The sequence below is a fragment of the Megalobrama amblycephala genome, linkage group LG6, assembly GCF_018812025.1.
Source record: "Megalobrama amblycephala isolate DHTTF-2021 linkage group LG6, ASM1881202v1, whole genome shotgun sequence".
In the NCBI taxonomy this organism is placed as follows: Eukaryota; Metazoa; Chordata; class Actinopteri; order Cypriniformes; family Xenocyprididae; genus Megalobrama; species Megalobrama amblycephala.
In genome coordinates this window covers 39650520-39669594 of record NC_063049.1, presented here as the reverse complement: position 1 = coordinate 39669594, position 19075 = coordinate 39650520, and the positions used below count along the sequence as shown (strand labels likewise).

Here is a 19075-nt window from a genome sequence, read left to right as displayed (position 1 = left end):
ATTTTGTAAATTTCCTACCCTAAATATATAAAATATTTATTTTTGTGAGTGGATATGCATTGCTAAGGACTTCATTTGGACAACTTTAAGGCAATTTTCTCAATATTTTTATTTATTTATTTATTTATTTGCAAATAAATAATAATAATAATAATAATAATAGACTTCCTAAAAGTCTCCATTTAATCTCATTGATTACTAGAAGAAACATTTGAGATATTAAAGAGAATTCAAATTGAGTCAGGTTCTGGCCATGCAATGCTGCTTTCTTCACATCTCATCTCTGCAGCAGCAGCCACAGCGTCACGGAGGACCGTGGATCTGCTGTTGAAAATGGATGTGAAAACAGAGCGTAACCTTTCATCTTCACACAGGCTTAATAAGAGCATCGAAGGCATGTTTACAATAACAAATCCACAATGCTGGGTTCAGTGCAAGGTCACAGCATCACACAGACCACAGTTAGAGGAGCTTTACGGTTTCCTAGTGTTCCCTGAGAATATGAGACAAGAAACAGGCGAGCGAGAGAGACAGAGAGGCAGAGACAGATCCAAAGTCAGCTTGAGATAGGCTCTCCTCAGACCGCAAAGTGCTGGAAAGAGATAACTGTCTCTACTCTGTCTGTTTAGCAACACAGATCAGCAGTTCACTGAGTTCAAATATCATGGATGGAATGCATAAAGTTAATTAGCATGTACTTTTAAGTGTCTGAAACCAGAGCTGTAATACCATATACCGTATTGTTCCGAATATAAGGCAACATATTTTTTTTTTTAGAAATACATCTGAAAAAATGGGGTCTAGACTTTTACATGTCAATAATACACCTGCAACAACAGGCCATATACACAAAAAAAAGTGTGCCAAGAAATACGGTGGTGTGTCAGAGTTTAATGTTAGAAGATTGCGAGCACAAAAAAATGCTAACAGTCAAAGAAAAGCTTACAGTCTAAGAGCCGTGTGACTGTCATGTTTGGTTAAAAAAGGTAAGACAGTACCCAGATTTTAAAACTACAATACGATCTTCTTATAATAAGTCATCTCATAATCAGGGTTGTCTTATATTCGGAACAATACATTGAGAAATGGCCATTAGAAAAGGCCAAATGTCTGCTTCAATGTCAAAATGACTGAGATATGGCCAATCAAATCAAAGAAAGCGGACCATACTGTTCACATAAGACGAGTGTGAATTCAAACGTTATGCTTTTAGTTTCAATATTGAAAGAGAGCATGATAAGATGCAAGCAGCTAAACATTTAATATTTGACAACTGTTTTATGATAGAAATGTTAAACGACCCACGGTAAAATCCAGTGATGCAAACTATTGAACTTTATCAAGTTTTGGTTAGGGTTAGGGTTAATTGAAAATATGGTATGTTCATGATTCATGCATAACTAAATATGACGAGACAAGAAACGGTTTGTGTTTTCAACAGACATATGAATAAGATTGCATGTTTGCATATATTTAAATAAAATATAATTTGACCTGCAAATATAATCTACAATTAGACCTGGAACTCCTACACTCTAAAAAATGCTGGGTTGATTCAACTCATGTTGGTGTCAAATATGGACAAACCCAACCGTTGGTTTAAAAAATTTTATTAAATTTTAAACCCAATGGTTGGGTTTCCCTTTCATGGGAACTGTCGACGCTACGTCATATGACGTTATGGGTTCCCATAACGTCATATGACGTAGCGTCTCGTTCCCTTATTCAGGGAACCAGGGTTACACAAGTAACCCGAGACGTTCTCCATACTTGACCCAAACAAGACTTGAAACAACCCAGCATTTTTTAAAGTGTTCATTCTTATTTATTTTTCTTTAACCCTTTTAATCCTTTAAATTATTTAATTCCTTTAAAAGCTGCAGTCTGTAACTTATTTTTGGTTAAAAATACAAGTACATAACCAGCCAGTGTTCAGGGTTTCTGCGGGAAACTCGAGCATGCAGCCATTCGTCTTTGCATCATTATGTCACATCTGTTTACATAAAGAGGATTCCCAGGTAGTTGGCTATATCACGTGAGGATGCTGCAGGTGACGGAATTATAGCCTTTTCTCACAGCAGCTGGAATAATTAAACATATCATTTTGTGTCACGGAATGCTCTGAGACTTTAGTAAGATCCAATTGCAGTTTTATTGGGAAATCCAACATCAACGTCGTATGCCAGGTAAAGGGTCAAAATACTTGCAAAATCCAGCAAATACAGAAAACAAGGAACCAGGGAGAGTGCTCAGAAATGCAGGGTAACAACAACAAAAACTCAATGACAAATGACAGAAACAACCAGATATAAATAGGCGGAAACTAACAAGATGACTGAAAACAGCTGAAAGCAATCATGGCTGATAAGTCCGGGCAGTGGGTTATGGGAAATGTAGTCTGTGATAGTGGCAATAGTCCAGGGTTGAGTGCCCTCTGGTGGCTATCAAGCAGGTGATCATGGCAATTTTGATGGCCGATTGTATGGTATGATAAATGAACAATTAGAGATTAGACTGTACAGGAATATAGCCTACGCAATGCTGATGTTGTTAACAATAACAATTTGAGAACAAAGTATAACAATAATAATCATTTGCATGGTTTGATGTGATTTGAGCTAAGCGATTGTTAGATTTAATCACCATTGGTAGCGCAATTTATTGTAATGTTTCGAATCAGTGGTTCGAATTGTGCATCAAACTGCCAAAGTCACGTGAACTATTGAAATTTCGAAACACTTATGACGTAACGAAGCCTCGTTTACTGAAATCACGTGACTTTGGCGCTCCGAACCACTGATTCGAAACAATAGATTCGTAAAGCTTCAAAGCTTCATGAAGCAGTGTTTTGAAATCGCCCATCACTAGATATTGTTGAATAAAGTCGATATTTTATTTTCTTTGGCTCACAAAAACAGAGGTCTCAATGAGCCATCGGATTTCATCAAAAATAACTTAATTTGTGTTCTGAAGATGAACGAAGGTCTTACGGGTGTGGAACGACATGAGGGTGAGTAATAAATGACAGAATTTTCATTTTTAGGTCAACTAACCCTTTAAAGTGGACCATCAAAATAAAGTGTAACCAAACTTCAAGCTGACGTCCTCGTGTAAACTAACTCTCAAGCCCATGCTGAACAATGGCTAACTTTAGCATTTTATTTCCATCCTGCTAATTTTCTTGCCATTGTGTAAATAATCAAGTTATAATTAAAAAAAGGTTTATGTGTCTGAGCTTGACCAGGGTATATTTCCGAATGTCTCGTGTGCTCTTTTATAGAAACACTTCCTTAAACATATTCATTTTTCTTTACATTTTAGCATGTGAGAGTGAGTGAGCTACTATCAAGTGCACGCCATCTGCAGATGGCCACAAATTGTGGGAGAACCATGACCATTACATCACTGGGTATGAAGTTACCCTTTAATTGCTTTTACCGCTAAACAAGCAAACTATACTGTACATACATATCTCTGTGTCTCTGCTTCTGTACCCCTCCACAGAGCTGTGAAAGAAGATGTCTGTTTGGGTTCCACAAATGGGTTGCTCCTATGACTCGACCCCTATGGAGGTAAATGAACACCTCTGAGTTGCTAGAGAAGGGCTCCGGGAGAGATCGCTTCCAATCACGTCCCGCATCACCCGCATGGCTCCTGAGATTCGTCTCGGGGTGAAATTAAATGGCCGGTGTCATAAAGCCACCAAACAATGGAGCCATTCAGCCACTGGAGTTTCCTTCAAGCAAATGCAAACACGATACTTCTGATTCAGCACTTTCGCCTCAATGTGCTCCATTCTTGCTCTTCTCCCACTGCGGTCGCCTCCTCAAAAGAGTAAATCACCTTCCATCACGCTCAAACACGGCCATTGTGTCGTATTTTACTAGTGATGGTGCTGCTAAAACATTTTAAAACAGAGGAATGGGGGAGCTTGAAAAGCTGAAACTGATTTAAAAGGCCAGCTACAAACAGCTAAAATATTGTCAATAACATTTTTGTGCAAATGAACAGTGCACAGATTTTTTAATTTATAGGCTAGCTTAATGTTATCTGAAGAGCAGTATGCAATGTACTGCATCTTTGAGAAATTATTACTTTGATTCAGCAAGGATGCATTCAATAGTCCAAAAGCGACAGTAAAGACATTTATAATGTTGCAAACGATTTCTATTACATATAAATAAATGCATATAAATTACATATACATTTTTTTTCATAAAAAAAAATGCATCACGGTTTCCACAACAATAATAAGCAGCAAATATTCACTGTTTTCAACATTGATAATCATGAGAGATATTTCGAGCACGTAATAAGCATATTAGAATGATTTCTGAAGGATCCTGTGACACTAAAGACTGGAGCAATGATGCTGAAAATTCAGCTTTCTATTCAGTTAGAAAATGTAGCTTTGGTACAGGACTACATTTAAAGAACATTTCATTTAAAAAGATGTTAAAAATTCGATCCCACATCCGATCCTAAATCCAACTATCCATCCTAAAATTAATACATATGGCTCCAGAGGGTTAATAAAGTCCTTCCGAAGTGAAGTGATGGGTTTTTGTAAGAAAAATACCCATATGTATAACTTTATAAACTATAATCATTAGCTTCTGGTAACTAATGGCCGTTTGCATGTTCACAAGAGAGTCGAGTTCCGGTGGAAGGGCGACTTCTGACCCGACATAGGACATATGACGAAGGCGTAGCATAAGCTCAGGTAAGAACTGACAAACGCGGAAGCGCTGGTCATGAATTATAAGTCTAAAACGAGAAGTTTGAAAGAAAAATGTTGACATAAGAGAATATATAAGAGAAGATATAAGAGAAGAGGAGCTACGTCATACCTCGGGTCACCCTTCCACCGGAGCTCAACTTTCTTGTGAACCTGTGGACGCCCACTAGTTTATAAAGTTATAAATATGGATATGGATATTTTTGGGCATCACTTTGCTTCAGAAGGCCTTTATTAACCCCCTTGAGCCAGTTTCAGTTTCAGTTTAATTTATTTATATAGCACATTTAATATCGATAGAGTCGACCAAAGTGCTGCACAGAGAAATAAAATTATACTATTATCAAAAAATAAAACAATCACAAAGGGTATACAACACTAAAAACACACACTGAATACAGTAGTTACTCGAGTCCATAAGCCTTTTTAAAAAGATGTGTCTTAAGTAGAGATTTAAAAACCGATACAGAAGTGGCTGATCTCAAGCTAAAAGGCAAGTTATTCCACAACTGGGGTGCAGCCACCAAAAATGCACGATCCCCCTTAAGCTTTAAGCGCGTTTTGGGTACTGACAGCAACAGTCTGTTTGATGACCTTAAAGGCCTATTGGTCTGGTGGTAGGACAAAAGATCTAAAAGGTAGTTTGGAGCCAAGCCATTCAGGGACTTATAAACAAATAATAATACCTTGAACTGGATTCTATACTCAATGGGGAGCCAGTGCAAACTAGCCAAAACAGGCAAAATATGTTCCCTCTTCCTTGTCCCCATTAAAAATCTAGCCGCAGCATTTTGAACCAGCTGTAGGCGAGACAAACACGATTGAGTGACCCCCAAATATAGTGAGTTGCAGTAATCCAGTCTTGATGAAATGAATGCGTGGATAACTGTTTCTAAGTCCCTGAATGAAAGAAAAGATTTTATTTTGGCAATCATCCGGAGCTGGAAAAATGCTGATTTGACAACTGAGTTTATTTGTTTGTCAAACTTGAGGGCTGGGTCAAAAATAACTCCCAAATTTCTTGCATAGGTACCTACAATATTAGTTATAGGACCTAAAGTTTGAGAGAGGATATTGGCTGAGTCCGGGCGTCCAAAAACACTTCAGTCTTTGAATCATTTAACTGAAGAAAGTTTTCTGCCATCCAGCCTTTAACTTCACTCAAGCACTCAAATAATGACTGGGGAGATGTATTATCATCAGGCTTAACTGGAAGATAAAGTTGTACGTCATCTGCGTAACAGTGATATGGAATCTGATACTTACGAAAAATATTGGTTAATGGAAGGAGATAGAGAGAAAACAAAACAGGGCCTAAAACAGAGCCCTGTGGAACACCACATGTAAATGCAGCAGAGGAGGAAGTTAAGTTTTCAATTTCTACAGAAAAAGTTCTTTCCCTGAGATAGGACGTAAACCAGTTTAAAGCTGTTCCCCTGATGCCAACATACTGCTCAAGACGTTTTAATAAAATAGAGTGATCAATAGTGTCGAAGGCTGCACTTAGATCCAAGAGAACCAAAACGACACATTTTCCGGAATCAACAGCCAATAAAAGGTCATTTAACACTTTCAAGAGAGCTGATTCTGTGCTATGCTTGCCTCTGAACCCTGACTGAAACCTATCTAATATTTCATTGTTTTTTAAAAAGGAAGAGAGTTGATGAAAAACAACCTTCTCCAATACCTTCGAAAGAAAAGGAAGCTTAGAAATAGGACGATAATTAGTTAAAACCAGTGAATCTAGGGAAGCCTTTTTAAGCACAGGCTGTATCACTGCATGTTTAAAACATGATGGAACATAGCCATTAGTAAGACAACTATTAATTATAGACTGGATACACGGGCCAATAATGTCCAATACTTTCACTATACAAAATGAGGGAATAGGATCTGAAGAGCAAGATGCCGGTTTCATATGGTGAATAATGTCTATTAAATAGGATAAAGACACAGGCTCAAAGCTAGTTAAAGTAGCTACGTTGCAGTGATCAGAAAAAGATGCATTTCCAGAATTTGAAATGTTAGAGCGAATATTTTGGATCTTTGTTATAAAAAACTCTAAGAAATCATTGCAAACTGCAGGAGATGCCACAGGAAATGTGGGAGTAGCAGGATTTAGAGCCTTGTTAATAGTACTAAATAAGATTTTAGGTCTACCAGCATTGCTAGAAATCAGATTGGAAAAATATGAAGATCTAGCAATCTTAACGGATTGTTGATAGGATTTCAAACAGTCTCTCCAAATTTCATAAGATACTTGCAATTTATTTTGTTTCCATTTTCTCTCTGCCTGCCTGCATTTTTGTCTTAATGCTTTAGTTTCACTATTTAGCCAAGGCTGGTTTCTCAATTTTGGGTATTTCAATTTGGAAGGAGCAATAGAATCCAAAATATGAACACAGGTGGAGTTAAAATAGGAGGTTAACTCTTCAAGGCCCATATCAGAAGAAAATAATTCAAAAGAAATAGCAAATTGAGAAGAGGCAAAGGCATCGGAGAATCGTATGGGTGCATCAGAGTTAAGAGAACGGATATAGTAACTAGGAGATGATTGTTTCACAGGATGAGACAAAACAGTATTAAAAAGTATTGGCTTGTGGTCAGAGAAGCAACAATCTTCAATCTGAACAATTTGTAACGGAAATCCAAAGGACAATATCAAGTCGAGCGTATGGCCTTTTTCATGTGTAGCACCTAACACAGACTGAGAAAGGTTAAAAGAATCAATGCTTTGTAAAAATTCGGACACTAATGGCTTGCAACACACATGGATATTAAAATCACCAAGAATCAAGAGTCTGTCAGCATTAGGCACAACTGTAGCCAGAAAATCAGAGAATTCCTTCAAGAAAAGCTTATTATAGTTGGGGGGTCTATAAATAAGTGCACAAAAAATAGGGTACATCAAGTCCATCCGACACAACTGCACCTCAAAGCTAGTAAAGCACTCCACAGGTAAAATCCGGCAATTAAATTGCTTCTTAAAAATTGTGGCTACCCCCAGTCCTCGGTGAGCTAAGAAAGTTACAGTCACAGGGAGATGTTTCAATAAGTGGGTCTAATTCTCCAATATTGAGCCAAGTCTCCGTCATAAAAATGAAGTCTAATTCATGAGATACGAAAAAATCATTGATTATAAAAGATTTGTTAATTAATGATCGTGTATTGATTAAAGCCATCTTTACCGTCACCAAGTCCGAAGGCTGGCTTTGCATCGTCTGATCAAACGATCTAGTCTTTGATAGTGAAAGGCGATCCACGGTTCTCAGGTTACAAGCATTTACTCCTCTCCCGGCGGTGCGTGGTTTCCTCGATTCCCAGCTGGCGAGAGGACTCGGCGAGTTCGGGAAAACCGGAATGAGCCATGACTCCCTAGGGTGAAGAATACGCCGAAGGGAAGGCCGCGCATTGAAACTGATGGCACTTAGAAGACTCCGTAATCCACAAACTTTTGGACTTCAGGGCATTACCAGAGCTCATCCTCAGTCGAACTGCCACTCCACCACGCTTGCCTCGCTTTTTATAACGCTTCTTTTTATTAAAAACACAGTCAGGTAGGCAACAAACATCCATCCGCAACATCGACTTAGGAGGAAGATTAAAAAACCTCCCTTCACCCGAGTTACAGGTGCATAAATTAGCCATTGAGTCGTGAATATCCAGTAGAGTTTGTCGATCATAAATAAGAACTGCAGTAACTTGCTGTAACAGCAAACAAGGCAACAGACCGAGGAGACAAACAACGGGCAACATAAACAGAGAGAGACGGCTCGCCGTGCAACACGCTGGCGCCATCTTGCCTCACCTCAGCCATATGAATTACTTTTATGATGGATGGATTGTGTTTGGCTGAAAGAAGAAAGTCATTTACACCTAGGATGGCTTGAGGGTGAGTAAATTATGAGAATTATTATAACCCTTTAAGTAATGTCCAGTTATCATTTTTGAAGTAAAACAGATTTTTGGCCATTATTATTTCAGTTCTGTGCAAACAAAGTCATTGAGTTTTGTCAGGTCAGTCAAATAATCAAATTAAAAGACAATCATAAAATGAATGGGAATAATATTAGGATAGGTTTCTCTAGGTATATTAGATCTTCTTAGTCTAAAGTAATTTTGTATGCAAAGACTGGTATACAAAAATTCACAAGTATAACAAGTCCAATTGAGGACACTGTTGGAATGTGGAACTGATTTAGCCAGTTGTTCACCTGGCGCTGATCTATGTGAATTTGGAAATAATGAAAGATTCTTCACAACAAGATCACACCTTCTAACAGCTGACAGATTTACCTCCCTAGGTTTGCAAACGTGCATTTCTATAAGACATTTGTTCACTGAAAAGTCTGCCAAGCACTTTGATAGATAACTCACCCGTACAAGCAGTAAACCATATGAGTGGTTGGGAAAAAAGGCTTGTATTGTGTTGCAATTCTTTCAGCTAAGATATATTACTGCACTGGATAGAACATTACTTGCTTAATATATTTCAGCCAGGCAACCTCATAATTCTATCCCAGTGCACTAGTTTGTGACTACAGTGGTTCAACCTTAATGTTTTGAAGCGATGAGAATACTTCTTGTGCGCAAAAACAAAACAAAAATAATGATTTTATTCAACAATTTTTCCTCTTCCCTGTCAGTCTCCTACACAGTCGGCGCAGTGAACGCAGTGCAGAGCTTCCGTGTTTACGTCTGAATTATTATTATTATAACAAATTGACCTTAAATTGAAATCGAACACACCTTTACATTCTTCAACATTTCCACAAGAGTATACAGGTTTGATGTGTATTCTATACACAGGTGTGGAAAACATCTGTATCTAACATCTAACATCTATGATCTGGGTCTATAAACAGATGGTTTTCTTGTACAGATTTGGCCAGATGTCTATCATATGTGTGTCATGTACTTGCAAATAGAGCAACCTGATTTCCAGCCTCTCTCTGTTGAGTCTCCAGACCATAGCTCCTACTTTTTTTTTTCCCTCACCAGGAAATGGATGTAGCATGTGCTGAAGATTGGCATTGCTGTCCTCAGTCACTTGCTCTACTGTCATCCAGAGAACGTGAGGCTGCAGGTCCTTATGAAGAAATAAATAAAGACTCTTGCTCCCTGAACTCTTCATCCACAAATAACTTGTAAACAGGATTTATTTCAAACTAAACATATCCCTGAGGAGCTTTGCTTCTGGATACAGCGAATTGTCTCTGTGGCCAGACAGGAAACTTTTGAAGCTTTGGGGAAAGTCCACGGCTATGGCTAACTGACAGTGATTGACTCCATGCTATAATCCTCCGAGTTCTAAAAGAAGAACTGAACAACATGCAATTCCCATTTCTGGACCAAATTTTGGAGTTTAAGTTTCCTTAAAAACACACTGAACGTCCCACAATTTGAAAATCAGAGGCCGAAGTTGAGGATCACTACAGCGTGTCAGCTGGACGGGCAGACCTACAGATTTTCAGTGCCAAGTGATCGGTTCCAGCATCTGAACCCTACAATTACGTGTCATTCTGCACTTAGAAGCACAGTCTGTTTATTTGCACACTTATCAAACCGTCGCATACCACGGAAAGGTCATTCAGATCTTTAATTAGGGATGCTGCTTTTGTCCAAACAACTAATTGATGCGAATCCACTTGTGTAAACAAGACGTCTGCTTATCATACATATCGTGTTACCATTCATTTGCTGGTTACTTTGCAAAAATAGCCTTGGGAAGTTCAGCCAAATGTATGTCAAAAATAAAAATCATATGGGTCACTACTTCCACATGACTTTATTTTTAGAAAATATTTCCAAAAATAAACACAAATAAAGTAATGGATAAGTTTATTAAAAAGAATCCCAGTTCAGACCAATTAACTCATGACCCAGTTTGAATAGATTCATTGCAAAGAACAGACTCAAAATAACATTCATTAACTTACAAATCAGACTTCTTGGTTTATGAGCAAGTTTTATTCTACAACTCGAATTCCAGAAATGTTGGGACGTTGAATAAAATGAAAACTAAAAGACATGAGCCAATATTTTATTCACAATAGAACACAGATAACATAACAAATGTTTAAATGGAGAAATTTTACACTAAATGAGCTCATTTCAAATTTGATGCCTGCTACAGGTCTCCAAAAAGGTGGCACAGGGGCAACAAATGGATTAAAAAGCAAGAAATTTTGAAAAGATTCAGCTGGGAGAACATCTAGCAACTAATTAAGTTAATTGATATCAGGTCTGTAACATGATTAGCTATAAAAGGGATGTCTTAGAGAGGCAGAGTCGCTCAGAAGTAAAGATGGACAGAGCTGTGAAAGAGTGCGTAAAAAGATAGTGAAATACTTTAAAAACAATGTTCCGTCAAATTGCAAAGGCTTTGCAAATCTCATCATCTACAGTGCATAACATCATCAAAAGATTCAGAGAAACTGGAGAAATCTCTGTGCGTAAGGGACAAGGCCGAAGACCTTTATTTGTTGCCCTCAGACAATACTGCATCACTCATAGGCATGATTGTGTCAATGACATTACTAAATGGGCCCAGGAATAATTCCAGAAACCACTGTCGGTAAGCATTTATGTTATCTATGTTCTATTGTGAATACAATTTTGGCTCATGTGATTTTAAAGTCTTTTAGTTTTCATTTTATTCAAATTTTAAAAACGCCCCAACATTTCCGGAATTCGGGTTGTACCTGAGAGAATTATAGCCTTTGAAATATTTTAGGGCAGAGCATATTTAGGAAAGTGTACATTCATTAAACAATATCCATGACTTTTCCAGGCATGGAAAACACAATTTTGAAATTCCCTGATATTGATATTTACTTGTTGGAAGCTTGAATATAGTATGTAGGAAAGAAGTAAACATTGTCAGGGCATTGATGGTGTAATCAATTTTAGGCCAAATCAAAAACATTAATGAAGTGCACATCCCACTTATTCCTTTTTGTGTTTTTCAGGTTTATAAAACAAAGCACCGGCCAAGCCTTTATGATTAAAGTGGGGTCGATCCTGCACCTGTCCATGTCCTGGTCTGATCTTTGACCTGACCTTTGACCCTGCGGTGTGCCGTCTACAACCTTACGGTATTATCTTGCAGCAAATGTTGTGGAAGCACAACACAGTCCCGCTTTGTCTATTGTGTGGGTGTGCTTTTCCTTGAAAATGGTTTTGAACTGTTTAACTCTAAGGTACAAAGCCAGTATTCATTGCAGTTACCTGACCACAACATCCTTGTAATGATAGAACAATTAAACAAGTGGATTTTGGTCACATTCCACATTCCATCCTTGAAATCAACGAAAAGAACATTTTTCATCTTCCTGCCTCACTATTTCTATATAAATCATTTTGGGATGAAATGTTACAGTGGAGACACTATATAAAGAAGAACTTTATCCAAGAACCTTCACAGAACCTTGGAGATAATTGTCCAAAATGTAATTCCCAAAAATTCCTGACTAAATAGACATTTATAGCAGGGAGTGCCTATGCGAGTACCCACTTCCTCGTCTTGTAAATGTCAGGTTAATCCATTTCCTGTTTCTGCTCACTTTTACAGGGGTTATTAAAATATTATTAGGCCTGTCCATAAAATAAACTCAAGAGAAAAAAAAATAAATAAATCTGGATTCCACCCCCACCCCCCGCCCATTAATCATTTGCGTGCTGTTCAACAGAGGCACAAAACAATGAGGACAAAAGGACAGACAGAAAAATCTTAACATAAAACTTTTTTTCACACAAGAGAAAACCTCTTCCGGAAGCTCAAACGTGCTGCGCAACACACGAGAATGAACCTCATTGGTTATGCGGCAAGTCTGAGCTTCCGGAAGAGGTTTGGTCTTGTGCGTTATTCAGGTTAGGTTGTCTGATCAATGTTTACATGGGAGTAAAAGCTTAAATTAAATCTGTTCATCATAAGAAAATGTCAAAATGTCTTCAGAAAATGTGGACTAACTGACATCATTCTTTCATCAGAAATATCTTAATTTGTGTTCTGAAGATGAACGAAAGTCTTGTGGGTGTGGAACGACATGAGGGTGAGTAATGACAGAATTTTCATTTTGGGGTGAACTAACCCTTTAAAGCTTTTTGTTTTTTTCTGTTTTTCCAGTGTTTTGAATAAATAACAGAGGAATGGTCGCTGCTCATCACTGATCACCTCTAAAGCAGATGAGCAAAGCGTGCGAGGCTCACAATTAGCCATGGCTGCCCTCACTGCCCCGTGCGTGCGTGACAATCCTACATGTGTATCCCTACAGTATGTGCTTTTTTCTCTCGTTCTCATTATGTTTTTATTATGCCTAAGGAGGTTTCTTCTACATTCGCAGAAAAGTTTCTTGACCCGAGGATTTAATTACATTAGTTCCTTCACTCTCAAATTACAGGGTCGTGCCACGTCACATTGCATAATCTCAAGATTTTGTCTTGAGAGTCGCTTGCATGCAACAGGCCGCAGTGAACTCATTGATTGTTTACATGCACAGATTTTCACTGATTAAATTCAGTCTGATTGCAGATTCTAAATGTTCTGTTTATACGTACCTTAAACACTCCAGTCGGGTAAAAAAAACGTATGTTTACATGCACATTACATGCGAGTGGAATTAAACAGCAAAGCGTTCTGTAATCATCCCGCATTAACTCCACTTTGTGTTTTCCATTTCATGCCAATTCGAATTTTGGGTAAAATAATATTTAATATTTAACATAATAATTATTGTAACAGTTTTGTATTAAAACTGTACAGTAATGAATGAATTATAATTAATTGATTATAAGCAACAATTCTTCCACCAATTTTTTTTTTATTTTTTTTGTCCCACTAATCATCACAGCGTATTATTGATTTGAATTCTACACAAAGGATACATTTGGCCAAAACACACTCTTATGATGCAATTAAATCACACTGTCTATGTTTTGGAACAGCCACAAAAGCACACCTATGATGCCTTAAAATGCTGCCTACGGAAGCAGCTCACTAAATTTATTTGCATGGTATTTACTTCTCAGCACAGGTGTTTTTGGCAAAATTAGGCAGCTGAGAAAACACAGACGGTGGCAACTGGTCATTTAAAATGCTAGCATGATTACGTTCCCTATCTGCACCTGGAGTTCACCCTGCAGTCATTGGCTGCGTCTGAAAGCTAAAGCAGCTGACTTGTTGCCTCGCTGCCCTAACAGGCAATAACTTTGCATTTGCGCACCAAGGTACCTCATGAAACTGATTTCAGACAGAGATGTGCTGCGTCCCAATTCGCCTACTTATACTATGCCCTAAAAGTATGTTTTTGTGAAAAAAAACAACAAAAAAACATACTTTTGAGTGTGTAGCAAAAGAGTAGGCAAGCTTTGGGACATACTAATTCATCATAACAGCGTTTTTAACGGACAGCTCTGTCGCTATGTGCATCCTGTCATCGTTTAAACAGCCCTATCAATCATCTTGTCACAGTTAAAATACTCCACATTCAATTTAATTTAATTTCCTACCGTTTCAGAGAGAAATGTAGTAACACGTTGATCTGCCAGTCGTGGGTCTTTCATGCGGTGAACTCTCTTCATGCATTTGCAATTTGCATAATGATGCATTTAAAAGTTAACGATCAAACATATCTTTACAACAGTTAACAATGCTGTTGCAGATGAAAGATAATGTGGATAACATTGAATAAATAGCTTTTCGTCAGGTTAAATACTGTTTATTAATCACTCAAACCCCTTTATCTAAACCTCTTAACCGTCAGACTCACACATATGCCATGTTTGTAGTTTTTTAGCACATTTTATTAGTGTTTGAAGTTATCAAATCCTCATCCAACGAGCAATGGCTTGTGGGAAATATTAGCTGTTAGAGTGTGCACAGATCTGTACTTCGGATTTTAACCGGAATACTCATTTCAACATACTACAATTTGGGACACACTAATTCTAATTTCGAATACTATTTAGGACAAATAGTATGGGAATTGGGACGCATTATTGGGAGATACAAGGGTCCCTGGCTCTATCATTTGAAAAAGCATAATGGCCAACTTGGATTATGTGTGCCTTAATAACCAATCACATTTCAGCCTTGACGTCAATGAATTTCATTCAGAGTTGTGCTACAGTCAGTCACTGTTTGCAGATACCATAGAAATTAACAAGAAGTGCCATAAACTGAATCCTAGCTGTTGAGCAATTTTCCAAGACTTCTCTTAAGTGTAAACTCTAAAAATAGATAAATCCAAAATGAATGTTTAAGAGCAAATATGTAGACGATTGGCCAGTAGGCTGTTGATTCATTAAATGATAAGCCGTTTTCCCACAAAAGCAGTTTATTCAGTGTAGTGAAACCTCTTCTCCCTTGACATCCATTAAAAAAAGGCCTCTGGTCAACTTCCTTGCGTACTGCAGCATTATGCTATTTTTTGCTAACCTAGAAGTCTTGCTTTAAAGGTAGGGTAGGTCATTTTCAGAGAGGCTAGCAATAGCGAGCTAGCCTACCAAAGCCTCCTCTCCAAAGCCACGCCTCCTCCAAAACACATGAACGCACACAGCAGGGAGCAAACAAAAGCGTCACAAGAGACGGCATTAAACTACCTCATGTCTCAAAGCACATAACATTACAATAATAATGAATGTAAACAACATAAAGAGCATTGACCTGTACCACCTGACTGCTGCAGATTAATTTCGCCGTTGATTGTGTTGCCATTGAAATGTGTAAATTTGAGTCACGAACCACTCTGAGTATAACGTCACCAGTTTCCATTTCTTCCAAATTACAGTAGTTATTGCGTGAACATAGCATAAGCTTATTTTGGTTGAGGAGGAACTGTAAAAGGCGGCTGCTGTTTCAGTTACTGTCTGTCTAACTGTGCATATCACAAAAAGTGCTGATAATGTGTGACGTCTGCGTGAGGATATATGGAAATACATACGTTGACAGGCAGGTAGAACATTGTATTGTTGCACTCGGACCGAATGCAATGATTGGACAAACACGTTATCGTCCTAAGCCTTCCATAGACGTTATACACTGTATACATATAAATGCAGTTAGACCACTTGACTTAGTGATTTCTATCAGGATGTGAAGAGACTTTCAACCAGCATAACAAAAAATGTTTTTGAACCAAATCACCTACGCTGCCTTTAAAACGGCTTTGCTAAAGGTTACAGGCAGGTAAGTTTGATCAAGGTTGGAGCTAAACTCTGCAGGACAGAGTTGAGAACCCCTGACCTAAAAGATTCTATATATGAAGTGCCTGACAGAACCCTATATAGAACCTTTTCTTCTAAGAATGTGTGACATTTTTCCTAAGGTATTTAAGAAGAAACAGCAGAGACAAAATTGATAGCTAAATGAATATCTCATAAAATGAAAGCTGTGAAATGACCATCGTTAGGCACAAACTTTTTCCTCTGGGTGCGTTGTGACGTGTCAACAGAGGGAGTAATGCTCTTTAAAAAGCTATAAAGAGCTTTGGGGGTTGGAAAGTAGAAAGGGAGGTCAAGGGTTTTCCTCCAACCCACTATGACGCTACACTGCAGGGAAGGTACCTCACGTGTACACAGGGTATCCCATGCGTGCGACAATATGCAACTTCAATAAATCAGTATGACTTTAAAAAATTTTCCACTTGCAGTAGCTGCAGAGAGTGTTGAAACGTGAGCAATTATGTAGGTCAGCGACATTAACGCAAGTTTGTGCTGAGCTGTTAAATCAATTTAGCAGCAACCTCTACCAATGAACTCGTTATTTTCAAGAGAACTCAAAAGACTCACAGTGAAGAGGCCTATTACACTAAACCCTCTGGACATTGTGATCATAACAAAACTCTGGTACCTTCAGAAAATACCTTCAGTCACAACCTGTCAGCGTCTTCTCCGCCCAATGAACTCACTTGACTTGAAACGCACAAAATAAACATTAGTGACGTTACAGCTGTGTGGGCACTGTTGATGATATACAAAAGATTCTGTTCAAATATGAGACTTAAGAGAGATTTGCAGACTTTTGACAAAGTAAAAAAGGAAAAGGCAAAGCTATGCAGAACTGCACTTGTCAAACAACACCTGCAGCCTGCACCTCGCATGTTTGCACACGTACTGCAGAAAAGTCAGGACTCAGCAAACATTTAGTAAACACAAATAGGCAGTTCTAGTTGTGCTAATCTATCGAAAAGACTCACTAATCCATTAGAAAGGATGCAAACAGTTTCTTAACGTTTCCACAGAGATTTACAGATTGTTTTTTATTGTTTTCATATGCAGTACCATTGGGGTCTCTACACTGTTTTAATGTTTTTGAAAGAAGGCTCTATTACTCACCAAGGCAAATCAAAAACACAGCACTATTGTGAAATATGATTACCATTTAAAACAACTGTTTTCTATTATAGTATATTTTTAAAATGTAATTTATTCCTGGGATGGCAAAGCTATTTCTGTAATTCAGCATCATTACTCCAGTCTTCACATGAAATTAAATATATGTGTCACATGAAATTAATATAATATGCTAATTTGCTGCTCAATAAACATTTCTTATTATTATTATCAATTTTGAAAGCAGTTCTATAGTGACAACTCTCATAAGATTTTTAGCATGGTAATGGATATGACAATGTTAATGTAGTTGGTCTTGGTGGACTAGATCTGCTATGCTGCTGCTGCTGAATTACTGCTGCTGTAGATTATTGCTGCTGCTGCAGAGCAAGTACAGGAAGTTGCTATTGCCAATACATACCCAAGACATGCTGCTGCTGCTGCTGCTGCATAAATAGCACATAAATTACCCTCAGCAGATCTATACAGGTGGAGCTTGGGAAGGTGAAGGGTTTCAGAGGAACTATAAAAGTGTGCTGCAAACTACTATAGTGAACGCTAACCAGCCATTTATCCCTCTACTGCACACATGTTGATGGCACATGAAAAAAAAAAAATATTCCACATCATATTTTGGTTCATTTGGGAACATTTTATTGATTTAAAAAAAAAAAAAAAAAAAAAAAAAAAAAATTGCCTCAGGGCAATGTTGTGTGACAATGGAACAGAGTCATAGAGAAAATTATCAAAATCATTTTTTTTTTTTTTTTAAATTCAAGAAATCATTAAGTAAAAAGGGAAAAACACTTGAAAGACATTGATATATTGAATTTGATGCATGCATAGGTCTGTATCATGTAGTGTGCTATGCCATATAATGTACTTCATCAATAAGATTTAATTCCGTACGAAACTTCAAAAAGCAGTTCTTCTCTGCTGTGACATAGTGGTGTATGTTACAATTTTTGGGTGTTCCTGCACACCCAGGAACCCTACATCTTCCCTTCTTATAATACATTGTTGCCAATGTGAGGTATTGTCTAAAACATCCTCGAAATGTACCCCTTATTGCACAACGTTGCCCTGAGGCAACGAAAAGAAAAACTCAATTTCTGAACATGCAAAATAAAATAAAAAATCATAAAACCTGACAAAAGGCTTCTCTACACCTTCATACACACACACATATTTTTTATGTACAGTTCATGTCGTTTTAAATAAGATTACTAAAGCAAATAATATTGCCGCCTTCTCACACCATGTGCTCCTGTGACCATGTGTCAGAAAAGGACGTCCCACCTTTAAAGGTGGTACAGAGGATGTTTTGTTTTATACATTTTTGCAATATTACTTGAAACTGTCTTTACTAACTGATGAAAGACTATTTATTAGGTGCACTGAAAGTAATAATATTAATATACATCATCTGTGCACGAGGTAGGGCCTTAAAAACATCAGCCAATCGTTTACGCGATCATCGCGTAAACGATTGGCCCTCTGGCTTGTCAATCACTGCCATTGTGAGAGACGTGCGCGGATTGGCCCTCTGGCTTGTCAATCACTGCCATGACGTTCCTTGTGAGAGACGCGCGGCTGTGCGCTCTAGTAACTTTCCACACTCCGCATGCAATGTTTTTGTCAGGAGACAGGAGTAACAACTGCAGATTATGAGTTACCTGTGGTGAGTCCGACATAATGAATCCACGGCTTTAGGTCACGCACACACTTAACGATTGTAAGGCCGATTATGAATGTAAATTCATACTTATGACTGATCGCGCTCAAACGCGTCCAGTCAGAGCCAGTTGCGTTCAGTCTGCGATTACAGTCGGTGTTCAAATTCCTTGTGAAAGTATATAAATCTGCTTCAGGAGCAGGAAACAATCGCTGTATGTAGAGCACAGTCTTAGAATGTTTTAGCTAGTCGTTAAATGTGTGCCCGGCTTAATAACACAGCGAATGCCAGTGGTAAACAAACACTGAAGGAGGGGGGTTGTTTTTCCG

General features: G+C 38.0%; 2 long non-coding RNA genes across 4 annotated transcripts in view; one reads left to right on the top strand and one right to left on the bottom strand.

The window, feature by feature from the left end:
• LOC125270704 overlaps nt 1-11034 on the bottom strand; it is a 55815-nt gene extending 44781 nt beyond the window's left edge. For all 3 annotated transcript variants that reach the window (XR_007185426.1, XR_007185424.1, XR_007185425.1), the window contains exon 1: nt 7927-11034. This is a non-coding gene — a long non-coding RNA (uncharacterized LOC125270704). The remainder of the gene's footprint in view (nt 1-7926) is intronic.
• A 344-nt stretch (nt 11035-11378) lies between these two features.
• Nucleotides 11379-18217, top strand: LOC125270703. Its single transcript, XR_007185423.1, has 3 exons — nt 11379-11835; nt 12731-12792; nt 12867-18217. It is a non-coding gene; the product is annotated as an uncharacterized LOC125270703 (long non-coding RNA).
• The last annotated feature ends 858 nt before the right edge of the window (nt 18218-19075 follow it).